We start from the raw sequence: 15,021 nt of genomic DNA, 5'->3' as shown, positions 1-15,021 counted from the left end.
CTCTTATGCTGTTGGTGGGAATGCAAGTTGGTGCAGCCACTTTGGAAAACAGTGTGGAGATTCCTTAAGAAATTAAAAATAGAGCTGCCCTATCACCCTGCAATTGCACTACTGGGTATTTATTACAAAGATACAGATGTGGTGAAAAGAAGGGCCATCTGTACCCCAACATTCATAACAGCAATGGCCACGTTGCCAAACTATGGAAAGAGCCAATATGCCCTTCAACAGATGAATGGATAAAGAAGATATGGTCCCTATATACAATGGAATATTATTCCTCCGTCAGAAAAGATTAATACCTAGCTTTTGTATCAACATGGATGAGACTGATAATTTGTATCAAATTATGCTGAGTGAAATAAGTCAAGCAGAGAGAGTCAATTATCATATGGTTTTGCTTACTTGTAGAACATAAGGAGTAACATGAAGGACATTAGGAGAAGTAAACAAAAAGTGAATTGGGAGAAATCAGAGAGGGAGAGGAAGCATGAAAGACTTGGACTCAGAGAAATAAAGTGAAGGGTTTGGCCTGGAGGGAGGTGGGAGTTAGGTGAGCCTGGTGGTGGTATTAAGGAGGGCATGTATTTGCCTGGAGCACTGGGTATGGTGCATAAACAATGAATCGTGGAACACTGAAAAAATAAAATAAAATTTAAAAAATATATAAATAAAAATACATTTTTAAATTTATATGTATCATTTTTGTATATTTATGTATAATGTAGATTTCATATTATTCATATATATGATACTTATGTATGAAAATATTATAGATGTATAAAATATGTACTTATATAAGTATATCACAGATTTTAAAATTTCAATAAATAAACACACACACACACACACACACACACACACACACACACACAAACATATATACATGGACAGCAGAGCTCACAAAAATTTTATTTCTTTGGAGACACCTGACAAATACAGTCATCCACTTGAGTACTCAATCTTTCCATAATATTCTCACCATCAGTTATTCTCAAAAATCTTTTCACCACCTACCTTCTTCCTTTCCCTAGGAAACAGTACCTTTGTTTTTGAATTATTGAATTATTGGGGCCACAACAGTGTCATACATGGAATCCCCCAGCAGCTGGGGCCCAACACGGTAGGAAGAAGGTCTGTGCTACTGAACACAGATTAGTGTCCTAAGTCATTTTCCCCTATCCATGGGGGGCTAGTCAGAGGCTACAACTGCTGTAGGGTATGTCTTCATAGAGACAAGTTGGCAGAAGGGCCACTGCCTGGTTGGGCTCTAGAGCCTCTGGTAAAAGACATGCTTCCTGACTGTCATGGCATCAGTGAGAACTTTACAATGTATCCACATGGGCATAGGAGGGCAGGGAGCCCGCACTGCCAATTCAACTGTGTCTCCTTTTATGGCACCACAATTTCCTTCTGAGAAACGTGTTTCTATTTTCATAATAGGGAGAATTACCAGGAAATCCACAAACAAATTACATGTCAAGTGAACAACATCACTCCAATATGAGATTTTATTAGCTAGCACAGCCCTGTTATCTTGTATGTTGTTTCTCAACATGTAGAAACAGACTCCACTATCTTCTCAAATAATTAAACTATACATATTCATAAATCTTTGTTTTTAAAGCTGCACAGCAAATGAAATAGTCAACAAAAGAAAGAGGCAACCCACAGAATGGGAGAAGATATTTGGAAATGACACCACAGATAAAGGGCTGGTATCCAAGATCTATAAAGATCTTCTCAAAGTCAACACCTAAAAAACAAATAATCCAGGCAAAAAAGGGCAGAAGACATGAACAGACACTTCTCCAAAGAAGACATACTAATGGCCAACAGACACATGAAAAATTTTTACCTTTAGCCATCAGGGAAATGCAAATCAAAACCACATTGAGATACCACCTTACACCAGTTAGAATGTGAAAAATTAATAAGGCAAAAAACAACAAGAGTTGGAGAGGATGTGGATAAAGGGGAACCCTCCAATACTGTTGGTGGGAATGCAAGTTGGTACAGACACCTTGGAAAACAGTGTGGAAGATCCTCAAAAATTTAAAACTAGAACTACCCTATGACCCAGCAATTGCCCTACTGGGTATTTACCCCAAAGATACAGATGTAGTGGAAAAAAGTGTCATAGACACCCCAATGTTCATAGCACCAATCTACAATAGCCAAACTGTGGAAGGATCCAAGATACGCTTTAACAGGTGAGTGGATAAAGAATATGTGGTCCATATATACAATGGAATATCACTCAGCCATCAGAAAAGTATAAATACCCAACATTTGCATCAATATGGATGGAACAGGAGGAGATTATGCTAAGTGAAATAAGTCAAGCAGAGAATGTCAATTATCATATGGTTTCGCTTATTTACTGAACATAAGGAATAGCAGGGAGGACATTAGGAGATGGAAGGGAAAACAGAATGGGGGAGAATAAAAGGGGGAGAATAACTGTGAGGAAAAAAAGAGTGAGAGACTATGGACTCTGGGAAACTATCTGAAGATTTTAGAGTGGAAGGAGTGGGAAATGGGTTAGCCTCCTGATGGGTATTAAGAAGGGCAATATTGCATGGAACACTGGGTTTTATATGCAAACGATGAATCGTGGAACACTACATCAAAAACTAATGATGTACTGTAAGGTGACTAAATATAATTTTTAAAAAAGAGATAATATAAAAGAAGAATATAAGAAATAAAAATATATAAAGATGAGAAAATAGACAGGTTTGTTAGAACAACTTGAAAGGTTTCAGAAGTCCCTAGGGTCAACATATCTATCCATGCTTTTATTATCCTACATGGGAAAGGAATCAGCATGTGAATGAATAATGATTCATACATCCATTGATTTTCTGAGTCAGTTGCCATACACGTTGTCTGGATCTTTTTTCTCTCTTTCTCTGTCTCTTTTAACTTGGTGTTGTTTAAGGAATGTCTATATTTCTTATATCCTAAATGATAGAACCACGATATTGATTTTTCAATTTTTAAAATTTTACATGCTTTAGCTGCATTGTGCATTCATCATCTTGTGTGCCAGTGTTTATTTTGCCTCCCTTTGTGGCAGCCGAGCTTATTGTTTCTATGTCATGTGTAATTGTGTGGGCAGAATACTCAAAAACATTTTACATGATACCCTTATTCCTCTATTGTGGGGGCCCTGGGGGTTCTCTTAATACAGAAGATGAAGCAGATCCAAGGCAGTTCCTCATGACGATCAGTGTTGGTTTCTTGCAGGAAGCATCTGGACACCAGAATGTTCAAGGGAGACCTCTCCTCAGCTTCCCAAGAGACAGTGATACAAACTAATGGCTACAAATCTAGTTTCAGATGCATCCCTGACTATAACAAGGTCATGATCTAGTTACTGTGTTATTATTACCCCATGAACAGACATCATTACCTAAACTGAAGTCTAAAGAGTTAAGTAGTTGAATGTTTAAAACACATAAACACTCTCAAGTCCCAAACAATGCTTTTCCCTCAAAACACTTTTACTTTCCCCCATTCCAGTGTCCACCACACTTCTCATCCTATGCTATAGACCAGGGACATATTGTTCAGAAGCTCTTGGAAGCACCTGTCATGTGTAATGAACAGTGACATGAAAAGAGTGTCATCTGAGCTTCTCTGGTCCACAGAATTCCTGGAAAGGACCTGTGAGTCCCGAACAGTTTTTCTCCAAACCCACCTCTTTCAAGAAAAACACACTAGGTCACACATCTCTGTGGATGAAGAAATTTTGTCTTAGGAATTCACCTAGCTGTGAGTTCAGGTCACAAATGTGTGCAAATAAACAAGACAGAGAGCATCCTATGTCCCCTGTGACAAACAGACTTGTCCTAGTGAAAAGACTCTGGAGCTGGGTCCACGAGGACAATCTTGACTCCAGGTCCCTTCTCCCAGAGGCTGAGACCCTGGAATCCTTTCAGTGAGGAATTTCTCCACCCTACTCAGCTCTCACTTTCTTGCATTATTTGTGTTTTCTAATCATGTGGAAAACTCATTCATTTTCTAAATGTCCCTCTTTGTCATCCTTGAACCCATTGGGCCTGGATTAATTTAATATGTGAATTTTCCTCAGCCCTGAGCCACATCCACCTCACATACACTATCTCTGTAATTTGACTTTCCTGGTGATGCTGAGAAAGTGCATGAGGACTACTCAATTAAGCAGGTGCCATATATCTTGTGATGAAAGTAAAGGACAAATGGGATTGGTGGCGGGGTTCAGACTGAGCTGGGAGGGTTTGGAGGCAGGGCAAGAGGAGGAGAAGAGCATGGGTCTCCAGCTCTCTCTCAGCTGCCTTCCCTGGTGCTTGAAATTTATACTCTGGAATCAATAGGGGGCAGCAGGGGCCTAAATTTGGGAAAAGCAATTTTTTGTTCTCCTATTCTGTATACAGTTCCAATACCTGTTTCTGGAGCTACTCTAAGTGGGAAATGAGGGAAGGGGAGCCTGATATCTGTTGTGTTCTGATAACTTCTTTCCTGGAGGTATCAGTTATCATCTCCTAACCTCAAACCACTGAGCAGGGCACAGAGTGATGACTGTGGACCAGGTAACAGAAGGGCACCAAGATGGAGCTGAAGGAGAATGAGACCCCAGCTCTGCCTGTGCTCCTGGAAAGAGGAGTAAAGAGGATTAGGAGTATCTCTCCTAATCTCAGCCAGCCTCTTTTTGCCCTCCTCCCACATAGCAAAATGGTCCTGGGATTCCTCCCCCATTGCACTGAGACTTCCCCAGTGGAAGGTAAGTGTATTATAAGGCTGGCTTGAATTCCTGAGGTCTGCCATGGGCTCTGTCTCACAGCAATTCAAAAAATGCTGTGAAATGTTTTAATGTCTGGTATGTAAAGCTCTGCCATCCAGGGATATAGAATTATTTTGAATAGAGAGGTCAGAGTAAGTGAAGATAGGCATTTTCAGGATTACATTTGCATGGAAGCCCCTCCCTCCTCTGAGGCAGGGGGATGAGATAAGAGAGTTAAGAGAGAGCCAGACCCAGGCTTGTGGTCTCAGAAAGCACCGCTCTTGGGGTGTCTCCACCATTACCTGGGCTCTGGTCCTACTCACCCTCCTCACTCAACACAGGTGAGGTCTTCAGGGAAGGGGCAAAGGAACATCTGGGCTCATCCTTTGTCTCTTCCTCAGACTTACCTGGGTCCCATGCAGTAAACTCACTAGATGGTGTTCTTTATTTTTTCAGGTTCTCTGGCACAGTCTACCCTCACTCAGCCTCCCTCACTATCAGCGGCTCTGGGAAGTACTGTCACCATCTCCTGTGCTGGAAGCAGCAATGACATTGGGAGGTATAATTATGTCTCCTGGTATCAGCAGCTCCCAGGCATAGCCCCTGAACTCCTGATTTATCATGTGAGTTCTCGGCCATCAGGAATCACTGATCACTTCTCTGGCTCCAAGTCTGGCAACACAGACTCCCTGACCATCTCTGGGCTCTGGGCTGAAGATGAGGCTGATTATTACTGCTCCTCATATGCTGGTGGTAACACTCTCCACAGTGGTGCAAGTTCATGAGGAACTGAGAGCAAAATCTGCCCTCTGTTCACGGGCTCCCTACTTGTACTGAAGATGCTCACCCAACATGGGCAACATCTGGAAACATATTTCTATGGAGGAACCTCCCTCTATAGGGGTGTGTGGAGTAGTTTCTTCTTAACATTCACTTCCTAGAAGTCATAGTCTGTTTCCTGAGGGTCCTGTGTCTTCTGGAATAGACCACTGAACCTTGATAGGAATTTCCCCTTAAACCATCTCCTTTAGATTGTCCTCTATGCCAGGCCTCTCTCTGATGGATAGGATTTTGCCTCAGGAAGGTGCACAGCTCTAACTAATTAGTCTCTGTATGGGAAAGATTAAGAGAAGAACGTCCTCTGTCACATGTAATAGAGAAATGGACTCTGATGTGTGATCCCAGTGTTGGGCTTTTTAGAGTAACCCTGACACCAGGGTCACTTCCGCCACATCCACAAACCCTGGAAAATTGTACTCCTGCTTTATTAGGATGTTCTCAATGCTGACTGAGTGTGTGTTCTCTCTCACTTTCCCTATTGGTGTCTCTCTACTCTCCCCATATTTTTTGTTTCAGCATTGTAAGAATCCCATCATTTTTCCCCGTACCATGGTTTTTGTCCAAGCTTCCTTTAGAGGTAGGTTTTATTTGACCTCTAACACTCAGCCCTGATCAAAGAACTGCCACACTAACACAAACCCTGTGACAAGGCTGTCCAGGGACAAGCTACCTGGCGTTGCAAGTGACCCATTCCTTTCTTGAGAAAGATGGCGACAAAGACAAAGGTGCTTGGATGGATTTTGGGGTGATCTATGGACCTGGTACTGACTGGGAGGGGAAGAAGGAAGGAGGAGAAGGAGCAGAGCAGAGATTCCAGCTCTCAGCTGCCTTCCCTGGTGCTTGGGTTGCACCATCTGTGGCCACCTGGGGGGCAGCAAGGGCCTGAATTTAGTGAAGGTCATGTCTGTGATTTACTCTGATCTGTATGCAGTTCCAAAAGCTGATCCCTCCTGAGTCATACAAAGGAGAGCCTAGTGTGAGGGGAGATCCAAATCTATTGTATCCCAATAAGTCCTTTCTTGAAAAACCAACAGGCACCCTCAGGCCTCAGCTTCAGAGTCCCGAAAGGAAAGGAGATTTAGAAGAGGGAGGACCCACCCTATGAGTAGGAGAGGAAGGAGATAAGTGATATGAAACCACCCCCTGCTCTGTTTTTGGAGCCTACAAAAGAAAGGGTGGATCTCCTAATTTCAGCCCCTCTAGCTCCTTTCCCCAGGCACAATCAACACAACACAAGTGGAAAGCAATGGGATCATTTCTTAACTATATGGGGACTCCTAGAGTAGGAACTAAGGGGCATTCTAAATCTGGCTCCATTTCCTGGGCACAAACATGAGCTCTGTCCTGTAAGATCCATGTCAGTGTGTTTTAATCCTTCAGCAAATTTCTGCTCCCCTGGGATGCAGATGTATCTAGAATGAAGGGTCATATCAGATGGGGTAAGGAGAAGTAGGTACAGGAAGCACATTTTCATGGAGGCGCCTCCCTCTTCTGAGGCAAGAGGAGGAGATAAGAGAGGTCTGGGGGAGCCAAGATCAGGATTAGCATCTCAGGAGACAGTGCTCTTGGGGCATCTCCACCATGGCCTGGATTCTAGTCTCCTTAACCTCTTACTTAGGGCACAGGTGAGGCCTCCACTGAAGGGAGCATGGGGACATGTGGGCTCATACCTTTACTCCTCCTTAGACTTACCTGGAGCCCCAGCAATGAATTAAAAAGAGTATACTTTGTACTTCTCAATGTCTTGGGTTCACGCTGCCCTGACTCAGCCTCCCTCAGTACCTGGGGCTTTGGGAAGGACTTCTCCTATGCCTGAAGCAGCACTGATATGGGTGTGTCAGAATACGTCTTCTGGCAGCAACAACACCTTGTATTGACTCCAAAACCTGCGATTTACTATGCCAATAAGTGTACCTCAGGAATCTCTGATCACTTCTCTGGCTGCTGGTCTGGCAATACAGCCTCCCTGACCACTTCTGGGCTCCAACCCAAGGATGAGGCTAAGTATTACTCTTGCTCATATCCACCCAGTTGCAGTTACCTCAGTGGTGGAAGTTCATGGGGTTCTAAGATCAAAACCTGTCCTCTGCTCAGAGGTTCCCTCCTTGCTCTGAACATGATTGCCCATCCTGTGCAGTGGGTGATTCTTGCAATGTGGCCTTGAGAATTCAGTTCTTCACACTTTCTCCATTTCCCAACAATGTCCCAAAGGAAGACATTCCCTTGATGAATGTTCTGGGGACAGAGTCAGGTTCCTTTTCCTTGTGTGATATGTTCCTAGGTGGCAACTCTTTTTAATTCTTCAGTGGTGGGAGCAGGGTAAGTGGGGACCCCAACTAAGTGCACTCCAGCTGTTCTTGGGGAAATTCAGCACATCATTCCACCAATGCAGAATTTAGTCCCCTTGTGATCCAACAAAACATCCGGTGAAGAAGGATGCCTGGGTAATTTTACAAAGTGAAGACAACCTATGGAGTAGGAGAATATATTTATAACATATAAATCCCATGAGAGTTGATATCCAAAATTTCTAAGGAAAACCCAATTTCTTTTTTTTTTTAATTTTTTATTTATTTTCAGCGTAACAGTATTCATTGTTTTTTCACCACACCCAGTGCTCCATGCAATCTGTGCCCTCACTAATACCCACCACCTGGTTCCCCCACCCTCCCACCCCGCCCCTTCAAAACCCTCAGGTTGTTTTTCAGAGTCCATAGTCTCTCATGGTTCACCTCCCCTTCCAATTTCCCTCAACTCCCTTCTCCTCTCCATCTACCCTTGTCCTCTATATTATTTGTTATGCTCCACCAATAAGTGAAACCATAGGATACTTGACTTTCTCTGTTTGACTTATTTCACTCAGCATAATCTCTTCCAGTCCTGTCCATGTTGCTACAAAAGTTGGGTATTCGTCCTTTCTGATGGAGGCATAATACTCCATAGTGTATATGGACCACATCTTCCTTATCCATTCATCTGTTGAAGGGCATCTTGGTTCTTTCCACAGTTTGGCGACCGTGGCCATTGCTGCTATAAACATTGGGGTACAGATGGCCCTTCTTTTCACTACATCTGTATCTTTGGGGTAAATACCCAGCAGTGCAATTGCAGGGTCATAGGGAAGATCTATTTTTAATTTCCTGAGGAATCTCCACACTGTTCTCCAAAGTGGCTGCACCAGTTTGCATTCCCACCAACAGTGTAAGAGGGTTCCCCTTTCTCCACATCCTCTCCAACACACGTTGTTTCCTGTCTTGCTAATTTTGGCCATTCTAACTGGTGTAAGGTGGTATCTCAATGTGGTTTTGATTTGAATCTCAGCCACAGCAACTTCTTTCAAGATATGTCTCCAAAGGCGAAGGAAACAAAGGCAAAGATGAACTTCTGGGACTTCATCAAGATAAAAAGCTTCTGCACAGCAAAAGAAACAGTCATCAAAACAAAGAGGCAACCCACGGAATGGGAGAAGATATTTGCAAATGACAGTACAGATAAAAGGTTGATATCCAGGATCTATAAAGAACTCCTCAAACTCAACACACACAAAACAGATAATCATATTAAAAAATGGGCAGAAGATATGAACAGACACTTCTCCAAGGAAGACATACAAATGGCTACCAGACACATGAAAAAATGTTCATCATCACTAGCCATCAGGGAGGAAAACCCAATTTCTTACACCTTCATGCCAGGAGGTAGGTTTGCAACTTAGACCCAGGTTCCCAGTGATGTTAGGCTCGTGCTCTTCTCCCAAGAGAATTTAAAGAAGGTACACTGTCTTCCTTCATGTTTTCACTTCAAACTGATGAGTCTCAGATCCCTGAGAAGGAGATCCCTTGGTTGTAAATCTGACAAGAGTCTTATTTACCTATGAAACAGATGTATATATAATTTAAGAGGGGACAGAGAAAGAATTTACAACTTATATTTTCTAAGGTAAAGGAGAGGAAGGCCTTCCTTTCCTTTTGGTCAGACAATTTCAACCTTCCTACCCCCATTTTTAAATATTTGTGCTCACTATAACAAATTCAAGGCACATTTGTAGGGAATGCCTCAGGAGGCAGAGATATTCTTGGCATATTCTTGTTTTGTATTTGTGTCTCCAAAGCATTCCACATTCAGGCTCCCCTTTCCGTCCCTTTTATCTGATTTCTGGAATTGCCCTGAACATGCTGGGGGTAACCAGGAGGGAGGTTACAGACCAAAGCTTCAACACTACTGTGGGAGAGTAGCTTTGTCCTGCATTGGCTTGTTTTCTTTCCCAGTTTCTTTCTCAAGGATTCTGTGTGAATTTATTTTCATGAACAGCAAAATTCTCACAAGGCCAGTGTTTTCTCCATTTTCTTCTAGTTGCTCATGGCAACTTTTTTTTCTATATTTGTTCACTGTCTGCTCTATGTAAAAGAAAGGTTAAGTGCTCAGGTGTATTTGAGTTTGTTTTCTAAATTCTTTTTTTTTTAATTTTTATTTTTTAAATTTCTTTCCAGTGTCCTAGAATTCATTGTTCATACACCACACCCAGTGATTCTTGCAATACCTGCTCTCCATAACACCCACCACCAAGCTCACCCAGCCTCCCATCCCCCCAAACCCTCATGTGGTTTTACAGAGTCCATAATCTCTCATGGTTTGTCTCCCCCTCCAATTTATCCCAACTCCCTTCTCCTCTCCATCTCCCCATGTCCTCCATGTTATTTCTTATGCTCCACAAATAAGTGAAACTATAGGATAATTGACTCTCTCTGCTTGACTTATTTCACTCAGCATAATCTCTTCCAGTCCCATCCATGTTGATACAAAAACTGGGTATTCATCCTTTCTGATGGAGGCATAATACTCCATAGTATATATGGACCACATCTTCCTTATCCATTCGTCCATTGAAGGGCATCTTGGTTCTTTACACACTTTGGCGACTGTGGCCATTGCTGCTATGAACATTGGGGTACAGATGGCCCTTCATTATGAAGCTTATCATAATTAAACAAGGGTAGATAAAATAAATATTTATAGTTTTAGAAAGAATAATAAATGGAAACCACATCTACCCACTCAAAGTAGAGACATCTTTAAAAAAAAATAAGAACAATCAGCTATCTATCCAATCTGCAATAAACTAGTATACTGAGCATGGCATTAATCATTCGTTTTATTTTCTATACATTTTTTTACCATTGATTGCATCTCCAAACTTTGTGAATTTGAAACAGTGAGTAGAAACAGCTGGGAAATGAAAGAAATTTGTCTATTTGGTGAGAACACAAGATACATTAAGCTTAAGAGAGCCTCAGGGTCAGTGTTTGTTGAACTTCCTGAGAGTTTAACACAGCACCTACTGAAGAGGAGAGACAAGGCTCTGGAAAAAGAATAGAGACCTCTAGAATTGGGCATCTGGTCTTTCTCTAGGTGAGCAAGTTACTAAATATCTAGCAGGAGTATAGTCTAAGGTTAGGATTCCATTCTCTATTTTCTGGCTCATCATATTCTCCTAGGGGAGTCACTAAACACTTTTCTGGAGGGAAAGAGGAGTACTCTTGACTGAACATGACATTGGTGCTTTCTCTTATAACACAAACATAGCTCAGACTGGAAAGTACTGAAAAGGAATCCAAGCTAGAAACACACAAGCATTTCAAGTTGATATCAGTGTTGCCAGCCCCTTAGTGATGTTGCTTTCCTTATGGATGAGTTTTTCGGTTTCTTGAGAAGGATTGTGAAAAGGGGATGGTCACCTGAGGAAGGTTGTTTCAGATTTCAATATCTATGTACAATCTATGTTTTCATCCTAATAGCACACTGTCAATTGTACTTGGATTCCCCTGATCCAGACAGGTGTGGTTCATGCTCTACTGAGACAAATAGGCTTGGGGAGGGACTGGTAGAATGTGGACTATTGTGCTTACTGCAGTAGGGAGAGGGGATCTGCAGACTTACTAGGTTATATAATAACTTACATTCATTCTAATTTTTGCTTTCATCACCACCATCATTTTGATACTCACGACAGTTGATAAACATGAGGAAACAAATTTACATGGTTGATGGTTACTACAAAATGAATGGTTACTCAAGTCAAACAGTTGCCTGGAAAAGGGTACACACACCAAGAATGTGCGAAACTGTGCCTTGACCTGGTTTTCTTCATGTTTCTTGTCCTTGGACTTTGTTCAACATCTGGAAGCACACATTTCCTTCTATTTCTCTTTGTCTTCTCCTTTAGGATGCCCTATTCTATTTATCTTGGGGCTCCTGAAAGGTTCCACAGTTCCCCGATAATTTTGCTCTCTAATATTTTCCCTCTATATATTAGATTTCACACTTTTCTTTGCTGTGACCTAAGGTCATTAATCTTTTTATTTCCAATATGTAGTCTATCTCATATAATGTACTTTTTTATGTTAATAAACATATAATGTTTTATATGTTATAATATAACATATATAATAATATGTATATTAATATATATAATATATATTATATATATAATAATAATAATATAAATTATATATAATAATATAAATAATATATATATGAAATATATATAAATAATATATATATATAATATATATATATAAACATATAATGTTTATATTATCCCCAGGGGTACAGGTCTGTGAGTCACCAGTTTACACATTTCATAGCACTCATCATAGCACATGCCCTCCCCAATGTCCATATCCCTACCACCCTCTCCTGTGCCCCCTCCCCCGAGCAACCCTCAGTCTGTTTTTTGAGATTGAGTCTATTATGATTTGTCTCCCTCCCAATCCCATTTTTTCATTTTTTCTTTTCCTACCTCCCCCCAAAGCCCCCACATAGCATCTCCACTTCCTCATATCAAAGAGATCATATGATAGTTGTCTTTCTCTGATTGACTTATTTCGCTAAGCATGATACCCTCTAGTTCCATCCACGTCGTCGCAAATGGCAAGATTTCATGTCTTTTGATGGCTGCATAGTATTCCATTGTGTATATATACCACCTCTTCTTTATCCATTCATCTGTTGATGGACATCTAGGTTCTTTCCATAGTTTGGCTATTGTGGACATTGCTGCTATAAACATTCGGGTGCACGTGCCCCTTCGGAGCACCACGTTTGTATCTTTAGGATATATACCCAGTAGTGCAAGTGCTAGGTCATAGGGTAGCTCTATTTTCAGTTTTTTGAGGAACCTCCACACTGTTTTCCAGAGTGGTTGCACCAGCTTGCATTCCCACCAGCAGTGTAGGAGGGTTCCCCTCTCTCCGCATCCTCACCAGCATCTGTCATTTCCTGACTTGTTAATTTTAGCCATTCTGACTGGTGCGAGGTGGTATCTCATTGTGGTTTTGATTTGTATTTCCCTGATGCCGAGTGATGTGGAGCATTTTTTCATGTGTCTGTTGGCCATCTGGATGTCTTCTTTGCAGAAATGTCTGTTCATGTCCTCTGCCCATTTCTTGATTGGATTATTTGTTCTTTGGGTGTTGAGTTTGATAAGCTCTTTATAGATTCTGGATACTAGCCCTTTATCTGATATGTCATTTGCAAATATCTTCTCCCATTCTGTCAGTTGTCTTTTGGTTTTGTTAACTCTTTCCTTTGCTGTGCAAAAGCTTTTGATCTTGATGAAATCCCAATAGTTCATTTTTGCCCTTGCTTCTGTTGCCTTTGGCCATGTTCCTAGGAAGAAGTTGCTGCGGTTGAGGTCAAAGAGGTTGCTGCCTGCATTCTCCTCAAGGATTTTGATGGATTCCTTTCTCACATTGAGGTGCTTCATCCATTTTGAGTCTATTTTTGTGTGTGGTGTAAGGAAATGGTCCAATTTCATTTTTCTGCATGTGGCTGTCCAATATTCCCAGCACCATTTCTTCAAAAGGCTGTCTTTTTTCCATTGGACATTCCTTCCTGCTTTGTCGAATATTAGTTGACCATAGAGTTGAGGGTCTATCTCTGGGCTCTCTATTCTGTTCCATTGATATATATGTCTGTTTTTGTGCCAGTACCATACTGTCTTGATGATGACAGCTTTGTAATAGAGCTTGAAGTCTGGAATTGTGATGCCACCGACTTTGGCTTTCTTTTTCAATATTCCTTTGGCTATTCGAGGTCTTTTCTGGTTCCATATAAATTTTAGGATTATTTGTTCTATTGCTTTGAAAAAAATGGATGGGATTTTGATAGGGATTGCATTAAATGTGTAGATTGCTTTAGGTAGAATAGACATTTTCACAATATTTGCTCTTCCAATCCATGAGCATGGAATATTTTTACATTTCCTGTGTCTTCCTCAATTTCTTTCATGAGTACTTTATACTTTACTGAGTATAGATTTTTTGCCTCTTTGGTTAGATTTATTCCTGTATCTTATGGTTTGGGGTGCAATTGTAAATGGGAATGACTCCTCAATTTCTCTTTCTTTTGTCTTGTTGTTAGTATAAAGAAATGCGACTGATTTCTGTGCATTGACTTTATATCCTGACACTTTATTGAATTCCTGTACAAGTTCTAGCAGTTTTGGAGTGGAGCTTTTGGGTTTTCCACATATAATATCACATCATCTGCAAAGAGTGATAGTTTGACTTCTTCTTTGCCAATTTGATGCCCTTAATTTCTTTTGTTGGCTGATTGCTGAGGCTAGGACTTCCTAGTACTATGTAGAACAGCAGTGGTGATAACGGACATCCTTGCCGTGTTCCTGACCTTAGCGGAAAAGCTTTCAGTTTTTCTCCATTGAGAATGATATTTGCAGTGGGTTTTTCATAGATGGTTTTGATAATATTGAGGTATGTGTCTTCTATCTCTGCACTTTGAAGAGTTTTAATCAGGAAGGGATGCTGCACTTTGTCAAATGCTTTTTAACATCTACTGAGAGTATCATATGGTTCTTATCTTTTATTAATGTATTGTATCACATTGATGGACTTGCAGATGTTGAACCAAACTTGCAGCCCTGGGAATAAATCCCACTTGGTCGTGATGAATAAGTCTTTTAATGTACTGTTGGATCCTATTGGCCAGTATTTTGGTTCGAATTTTTGCATCTGTGTTCATCAAGGATATTGGTCTGTAATTCTCTTTTTTGGTGGGATCCTTGTCTGGTTTTGGGATCAAGGTGATGCTGGCCTCATAGAATGAGTTTGGAAGTTTTCCTTCCATTTCTATTTTTTGGAGCAGTTTTAGGAGAATAGGAATTAATTCTTCTTTAAATGATTGGTAGAATTCCCCGGGAAGCCGTCTGGTCCTGGACTTTTGTTTGTTTGGAGATTTTTGATGACTGTTTCAATCTCCCTTACTGGTTATGGGTCTGTTTAGGTTTTCTATTTCTTCCTGGTTCTGTTGTGGTATTTAACTATGTCTCTAGAAATGTATCCATTCTTCCAGATTGTCAAATTTGTTGGCGTAGAGTTGCTCATAGTTATGTTCTT

At 41.0% G+C, this 15,021-nt stretch overlaps 1 protein-coding gene across 3 annotated transcripts in view; it reads left to right on the top strand.

The window, feature by feature from the left end:
* The window catches only part of LOC308354676 (immunoglobulin lambda-1 light chain-like), a gene marked incomplete at its 5' end in the record, with an annotated part of 1,188,495 nt that overhangs the window by 459,660 nt on the left and 713,814 nt on the right, over positions 1-15,021 (top strand). The gene's annotated exons all lie outside the window — the stretch shown is intronic.

Source organism: Martes martes (assembly GCF_963455335.1).
Source record: "Martes martes genome assembly, chromosome: 13".
Taxonomy (NCBI): domain Eukaryota; kingdom Metazoa; phylum Chordata; class Mammalia; order Carnivora; family Mustelidae; genus Martes; species Martes martes.
This window is presented reverse-complemented; position numbering and strand designations above follow the sequence as displayed.